At 42.2% G+C, this 8,622-nt stretch overlaps 2 pseudogenes; both read right to left on the bottom strand.

Annotated features, from left to right (window-relative positions):
• Nucleotides 1-1,906: 1,906 nt before the first annotated feature.
• LOC134897436 (5S ribosomal RNA) lies at nt 1,907-2,025 on the bottom strand (annotated as a pseudogene).
• A 6,153-nt stretch (nt 2,026-8,178) lies between these two features.
• On the bottom strand, nt 8,179-8,297 carry LOC134895610 (5S ribosomal RNA; annotated as a pseudogene).
• Between the last annotated feature and the right edge of the window lie 325 nt (nt 8,298-8,622).

Below are 8,622 nucleotides of genomic sequence, written 5' to 3'. Positions count from 1 at the left end.
GGAATGTAGCCAAAGCAAGATGTAACAAATATTTTTGCAGCACACTGCACAGAAAAGCTAAAAACCCCAGAGACAGGTGTGTTGCCTAGAGACCATGAGAGCTGGGAGCCGCCGCCGGGGGGAATAAGCTTCACCCCCCTCCTCATACATGTAAAGAATCCTACCACAGCCAGGAGAGGAAAGGAGCTTTAAGCGGCCCGGGGAGCAGGGGGACTGTGGAGCGGCGTCTCGTCATGCTGCAGCGGCCGGGGAGCGGAGAAAGCCCGCCGTACAGAGCGGGAGTTAGCTCCGCCCCCTCGTCCTAGTTCTTGGTGGCCGCTGCTGTGCTTTCTCCGTGCATCCCCCGGCCGCCTGTATGATGCGGCCGGGGAGCGGTGTGTGGCCGGGGAGCGGGGAGTCTGAGCCCGCCGAACAGAGCGGAAGTTAGCTCCGCCCCTTGGTCACTTTCAAATTAAAAACACATTATCCCCCTGGCTGCCTGTACGAGAAAGTTGCATAGGGAATTGAACCTAGGTCTTGCTAACACTAATCAAGTATAGTGTTAGGCTACTAGCCCTGTGAGCCAGCACAGCACCTGATATTGTGTATGCTGCAGCCGGGGAGTGTAAATGTATCACCCGGCTGCCTATATGCTGCAGCTGGGGAGTGAAGAGCGCTGAGCCCGCTTACAGAGCGGGCTGAAGCTCCGCCCCCCACATAATGGCGCCAATTTCAAATTAGTAAATGCGCCTTTTATGCACTCCAGCCTGGCTATGACTGGAGAGTATAGGAGAGCCTTCATGTATTAAAACACTGAAACTGAAAAATGTAAAAACATACATCAGTCTGGAGGGGGGGGAGATTGTACTCACCGCTTCCTTCCGTCAGGCGTTTCGACCCAGCGGCCCCAACACGCGCCGCACGCAGCGGTGTCCGGCCGGAATCTTCTGTTGGTGGGGCGGCCCCGACACGCGCCGCACGCAGCGGTGTCCGACCACGTATACTCACCGCTGCCATAATCTTCTGCTGGTGGAGCGGCCCCGACACGCGCCGCACGCAGCGGTGTCCGGCCAACTCAGGAGAGCTCAGTGTCTCCCTCAGCCGGGGCCCATCCCAAGCCGCACGCAGCTGCGATGGGACCCCGCCGGCAGCTCCCGCGGTGCAGACTGGCAGTGGCAGAGCTGCCAGTCTGTGCGTGTGTGAAAGAAAAATAAAATAAAGAAAAAGGAAAAAATTCTTCAGCTAAACCCAAGTGAACCAGCTACCTCAGGCACTAAACTAAGACTGGCTTGGGGGGGAGATAGTAGGGGAGAAGCTAGCCACAGTGTGAGAATTTTAAAGTGCCAGCTCCCAATTACTACCTACTATTTCACCATTGTAACTACGCTCCAGTGGCCCCTAGTGGATGAAGGAGAAAGATAGATAAGACTGAAACAAGTGAAAGAAAAGTATGCTCTATAATGCTTTATAGAGAAACTATATCAGATCTGATTGGGAATAACAATTTATCGGCCGCTGTAATCAAGCAAAATATAATAACATTCTTAGATGAGCTGGATAAACTAATATCTGATATTATCTGGGGCAATTGGTTCTGAAGACAGGAGAGAAAGGAAAAAAGTGACCCTTGTTGGGAGCACTCCCTCTTGGAAACAACTGTGATTGGAATTATGTATAACGTATTTGTTATTTAAAACGTAACCTTTAATTCTTAATGAATAATATAGGAGTACACACAAAGTATGTTTAAAAATTGATTAAATAGTTTGAATCGTAAATTCGGGAATGCAACTGTGAACATAAGGATGAAAAAAACATAATATAAAAGGCAAACGTGCGGTACAAGTTACGGTAAAACCAGAAGATTTGCCCGCCAGGTGTTGATTAATACAATAGGTGCAATAGCCAAGGTATTGCCTTCAAACTTGACCTACAACACCTGGTATTCCTTAGTGGTCAGCAACCTAAGTACTGACCAGGCCCAACACCGTATTGCTTCCAAGATCGGACGAGATTGGGCATGTACGGTGTGGTATGGTAGTAGATTAAAGTTGATGAAGCAAAGACCTATAATGGGTATGCAATTGTTAGATCCACCCAAGGCCTGGTAGAATGGGCAAAAAATCTCTTAAAGAAGAGACTGATGTTTAACCATCATTGCACCAAAGTGTATTCCAAATGTATAGGTATACATAGGTTTTAAATCATATGGTCAACCGGTTTTGCCAAAAATAGCCGCCAATATGTTGCTTATACTGTGCTATGCAACATTGATCCCAGAGGATTTTTCACATGTAGTAGGGCAATAATGAACCCTAGTTATTCTGATGACATGCCAGCAAAGTTTGAGAGATATCAAAACATAAATGTGTTGCAAGTATAGGTACTACTGAATATGCAAAAGATCCTGAGCAATACACCATACTCCCCCTCCCCCTTCACACAGTGTATAGGGCAGGGAATGGAAATGTGCCAGAAATCATGTATTCAGCTTTTTGAAACGACAGATTGGCAGGAGTGGATAGAAATTAGGGAATAGATCTCAAAAGACGTGATCTCCACTATCCACACTGAGGCTAACTAATTCATTAGAGCCTGAAATGTCAATTACTGTCTTAATTGCAATCTTTGATAAATAATTATACTTGCAGTAAGAAAGCACACAAATAGTATTGTATATGCTGTATGTCCACAGTGAGTCAAATAAGAGTTATGAAACAAAATGTGAAAAAAGACTCAATTGTCAATGCGAAAAGTAGATTGTTGCTGATTGTACGTAATTTCATCAGCAGCCAGAGAGTAACACTGAAAAAGTGTCAAAATTTGTTTCTGTATATCTGGCAACTAAAAGCAGCAAATTGCAATGAAAGGATTGAATATAGTTGATAGAAAAAAGTGCCTTATTATAAAAACGGCATAGATTTGCCCGAATGAGACTGATGCACACAGTGCTTAATTACAATTGTGCGTGGCTGGAGAGCGGGAGACAAAGTGAAAATGCAGGATATATCTGAAGAAATACTTGCGAACGCCTGTGCGTGTGTCCTGCTAGTTTGATACCGCTGACAGCTCGGCGTGATGAGCTGTGTGTCTGAGCGGCTCCACTGGTCTCCTCTCCTGCCGCTGACAGCTCGGCGTGATGAGCTGTGTGTCTGAGCGGCTCCACTGGTCTCCTCTCCTGCCGGTCTCTTGGTCACGTGAGCGCACTCACCGTGACCCCGTTCACCTCCCAACGTACGTTTCACAGAAAGCTTGTTCACGGGTAGTGTGAACGTGAGGAGTGCAGACCTGGATTATATTCAGAAGAATAGATTGTTAATTAATTATACCTGGTGGTGATTACGGAGGTCTGACTGCTCTTTATGAGCTAGATAGGAAAATAGCTAAACAGAAATGATTAAATATGCTGCACTGGGTAAAATTCCTATGGGTAATTAGTAAATGTATACTTGCAATATATGTAACAGATGTCTATGAAAATGGATTTGATTAAATTGTGATTAATGGGTATGAGGAAGGGAGTAGTATAGGAGTGCTAACAGGCACATGTGTGCTGTGTAAAGAAGAAAGAGGGGGGAATAATTGCCGGTATAGCAAGTGTTGAAATATGGATAGGGAGTGTAGTTGAATTGAGAATGTGAGTGAATATTGCAATAATTGTTGATAATGAAACATGAGTGTGTATAAAAAAATAAATTGATAGAATGTGAATTAAAAAAATATTAATAGAAATTGATATATATGAATGTAACAATAGAAATAAATATAGAAATGAAAATAAATTAATATAAATGAATATGAAAAAATGAATATAGCTATGAAAATAAAAATGAAGATGATAATAGTGATAATAAGAGAAATATATTAAAATAAAAATGTGGAGGGAAAAAAAAAATTGATTGAGATGGTGTGTGCATAGTGATAGCAGTGAATTTTAATTAAGCATGAGAAATGTGTTGTGAGGGCTGTGTAAAAATAAGTGACAAGGATTATGTAAATAGCTTGTGTGGCTCAGAATTTGGATAATGGCAGTGTATTACTGGTGAAGAAAAAAATTTTTGTTGAAAAAAAGGGGGGGGGGGGGGAAAGGGGAGGAGAAATGGGGGGGGGGTTTAGTTGGGTAAATTGAAAAAGTGAAGAAAACTATATAATAGACTATATGATAAAACCAGATATCCCTACTGGGATAGTAATTGCTGCCATAATAACATATATGCAGTAGTGATATATTTAAGTTGGAAGGAAAGCACCAAAGTTGATTGTTTCATTGAGTCCTTGAGGGTGTAGTGAGTCCAATCTGAAAGTCCACTCACATTCCTTCCGTAGTAGAGTGTTAGTCCAATCTCCTCCTCGTATACCTAGTTTGACTTTCTCTAGTCCACAGACCTTGAGTTCATCCCACCGACCTGCATGATTGGAAACAAAGTGACGTGCCACAGAAGTGATTTGCTTCATTTTTTGTAAGTCTTTAGTCGCATTCCGAATCGATCCAATGTGTTCCAAAATCCTTTGCTTGAAGGCTCTGGTCGTCATGCCAACATATCTTTGTCCACAGGGACATACTATACAGTAGATCACTCCTTCTGTTGAGCAGTTAATAAAGTGTCTGATTTTAACATCTTTACCGTAGCGGTCCTGAATATGGTCAGTCTTGAGGATATATTGGCATGCTCTACAGTGACCACATGGATATGTGCCAATCGTGGATTGTGGTTTCCCTCGGGTCAGTTGAAAATGACTGGATACCAGTCTATCTTTCAAATTTCTCGATCTCCGCCAACTCATGGATACTTGTAATCCGAGTTTTTGTGATAGAACTGGATCCAAATGTAGGATTCCCCAGTGTTTTTGAATGGCTTGTTTGACCTGACGCCACTCTTGACAGAAACCCCCTACAAATCTGATGATGTTATCCTCTTGTTTCTTATGTTTCTTTTCAAAGATTAGATGTTCTCGCTGGACAGTCTGAATGTTTCTGCTTGCTTTCTTGATAGCGGTGTTACTGTATCCTCTCTCCCGTAATCTCTTTGAGAGGTCTTTGCTTTGTTCCATAAAGTCCTGATCATTGGAGCAGTTCCTTCTTAGGCGTAGATATTCCCCCTTGGGTATGTTCTTAATTGTTGGAGGAAAGTGGGAACTGGTTTGATGTAGCAGTGTATTTGAGGATGTTTCCTTCCTATACAGTTTTGTGGAGAGCATTTGATTTTCATCTTTGTAGATTAGAACATCCAAGAATGGGAGTTCATCTTGGCTTATATGATGGGTGAGTCGAATGTTGAGGTTATTGTTGTTGAGATGTTCAATGAATAGGAGAAGCATCTCTATGTCACCTTCCCATATCATCAAAATGTCATCGATATACCGTACCCACAAAATGATGTTGGATGTAAAGACATCATTGCTGTCATTGAACACAGTTTCGCGTTCCCACCAACCTAAGAAGATATTGGCATAGGTGGGGGCACACGCTGCCCCCATAGCTGTGCCCCTTGTCTGTAGAAAGAATCTGTTGTTGAAGGTAAAAAGATTATGGCTGAGTATGAATTGGAGTAGATCGGCAAGGAATGCATGGAATTTCTCCATACCTTCCATATTCATGAAATACTTGACGGCTTCAAGTCCTTTGTCATGATCAATTGAAGTGTACAGTGCCTCAACATCTAGAGAGACTAAGTATTGATTACTTTCCAATTTGACATCATGAATCTTGCGAAGAACGTCTGTGGTATCTTGGACAAAAGATGGGAGACCCAAAACATGGTGTCGTAGATGTAAGTCAACAAAGATGCTGGCTTTTTCAGTCAAGGATCCTATCCCCGATACAATTGGTCTGCCTGGTGGTTGCCGCATGTTCTTATGTATCTTGGGGAGCATGTAAAATGTAGGGATACTGGGATGTGCTGTCTGGAGATACAGGTATTCCGAAGGTGTTATAGTTCCTTCAGCGTGTGCGTCGTTCAGAATCCGGTTGTATATTGTCTTGTAGTTTTCCATGGGGTTGAGTAGTATTCTTTGGTAGCAAGTTTGGTCTTCCAACTGCCGGTATGCTTCCTGTATGTATTGTTCTCGGGGCCATAATACCACGTTTCCCCCTTTATCTGATGGTTTGATGATGACGTCTTGCCATGATTCAATCTCTCGTAGAGCATTTAGTTCTTTTCTGGATAAATTGGAATGGTACAGTCTTCTAGTCTTCCGGAGGTGTATATGGTCAAACTCTTGAGATACTAATTTTGTAAATATCTGTATCTCTGGACTCGTCTGCTCTGCTGGAAAAAATGTAGACCTTTTCTTACAAATGACCCTCGTGCTGACTTCCCACTCGGAATCAGTGATTGGTGTTGATTCTGATTCCAAGGATTGAAGGGCCTCCAGTGCCTCCAACTCTGGTCCTGACAAGTCTGATGTATTCGTATTCTCACTTATTTCTGTCTGGTCAGATTGGGTGTGGTCCGTTTTAGAAGTGACTATTTTGTTGTGAAATTTCGTGAGAAGTAACTTTCTGCTGAATAGTTTTAAATCTTTTTCCCATTTGAATCTGTTGAACTTTTCGGCTGGCGAGTAGGAGAGGCCTTTGCTAAGAACTTGTATTTGATCCTGATCTAAATCATGTGCTGAAAGGTTAATGATCTTAAGTTGTGAAGAGGTGTCAGTAGGTATTAGGGAATCTGAAGTTACCTTCTGCGTGAGTTCCGTACTGGTTGTCTCCTTGGTGGTAATTGATCCCATTGTTGTTGACGACCTCTTCCTCCTCTTGCGCCCCCTCCTTGTCTTTCGTTTGTTGGGTGCCTTGACCCCCTTCCCCTGGGGGGATCCCCTAAAAAATGTTGCTGATGATATTGGGTGGAGCTATTGCCCTCACTTCTGAAGTTAGTAGCTGACGATGCGTTGGGGATGTATTCCGGAGTGTCTTCTGCTCCAGATGTTTCTATATCTGATGATGAGTAGTGTTCCGGGTTTCTAGGGGGTCGTGGTTGCCAGGATGGCTTGTTCCATTTGAATATTTTGCCTGATACAAAGTCCTTTTTGTCTCTAGCAAATTTATTTCTTTTTCTGTCAATTATAGTTTGTTCATATATGAGAAGGTCTTGTTTGTTTTTCTCAAAACAGCGTTGAAATTGTGTATCCTTCTCCCAAGGCTCCAACTTCTTACTTAATTCATCTAAATCACGTTCACAGCCTTCAAGAATGAGATGGTTATGTTTAATCAAAATGCCCATGAGTTCCATGGAGCACTTGAGAAGACTATTGTCCCACTCAGTTTTGAGATTTTCACTAGCGAGATTGAAGGTGGGAAAAACTCTTGGCCTGAGGCCGCGCGGGACAATTTTATTCTTGAGATAATTCTCAAGTGTAGTGAGGTCCCAGCTGGTTCTTATTTGCTTATGGAGTAACTGTTTAAGTTGTGCAAAATCCGATTCCCAGTTAGTGTGTGGTTCTGTATCTAATATATTGCTGGGAAATATCTCGTCTAAATTTTCTCTATTTCTGTGTTTATAAGCCAATTCCTGCTTTAAGTTAAAGCTCATGTTTTATTATATCTGGGACTGTGCCCGTTTGTGTACAAAACACTGTGGTTACTTGAGAAAGTCTTATCGTTGAATCCACTGGTCCGTGCTGGTATTCCTAAGAAAACTATTTCTAGTTATATATGATATGTGGTAAAGGGTGGGGTTGAGGATGCCGCACAAGACTAAGTGAGATTGTATAGGTGTGTAATTAATGTGTGTTGCCAAGAAAACCGACGAACCAGAAAAGCTTCTGGAATTAATCACCATCTACCATTGAACAGAAAAAGGTTCTTGTTTAGGCAGAAAAAAAGGGGGTGATTGTCGATGGTGCTCCCATGGGTCTATTACATAGGTAATAAAGACAGGAGAGAAAGGAAAAAAGTGACCCTTGTTGGGAGCACTCCCTCTTGGAAACAACTGTGATTGGAATTATGTATAACGTATTTGTTATTTAAAACGTAACCTTTAATTCTTAATGAATAATATAGGAGTACACACAAAGTATGTTTAAAAATTGATTAAATAGTTTGAATCGTAAATTCGGGAATGCAACTGTGAACATAAGGATGAAAAAAACATAATATAAAAGGCAAACGTGCGGTACAAGTTACGGTAAAACCAGAAGATTTGCCCGCCAGGTGTTGATTAATACAATAGGTGCAATAGCCAAGGTATTGCCTTCAAACTTGACCTACAACACCTGGTATTCCTTAGTGGTCAGCCACCTAAGTACTGACCAGGCCCAACACCGTATTGCTTCCAAGATCGGACGAGATTGGGCATGTACGGTGTGGTATGGTAGTAGATTAAAGTTGATGAAGCAAAGACCTATAATGGGTATGCAATTGTTAGATCCACCCAAGGCCTGGTAGAATGGGCAAAAAATCTCTTAAAGAAGAGACTGATGTTTAACCATCATTGCACCAAAGTGTATTCCAAATGTATAGGTATACATAGGTTTTAAATCATATGGTCAACCGGTTTTGCCAAAAATAGCCGCCAATATGTTGCTTATACTGTGCTATGCAACATTGATCCCAGAGGATTTTTCACATGTAGTAGGGCAATAATGAACCCTAGTTATTCTGATGACATGCCAGCAAAGTTTGAGAGATATCAAAACATAAATGTG

This window comes from Pseudophryne corroboree, chromosome 3 (genome assembly GCF_028390025.1).
Source record: "Pseudophryne corroboree isolate aPseCor3 chromosome 3, aPseCor3.hap2, whole genome shotgun sequence".
Taxonomy (NCBI): domain Eukaryota; kingdom Metazoa; phylum Chordata; class Amphibia; order Anura; family Myobatrachidae; genus Pseudophryne; species Pseudophryne corroboree.
This window is presented reverse-complemented; position numbering and strand designations above follow the sequence as displayed.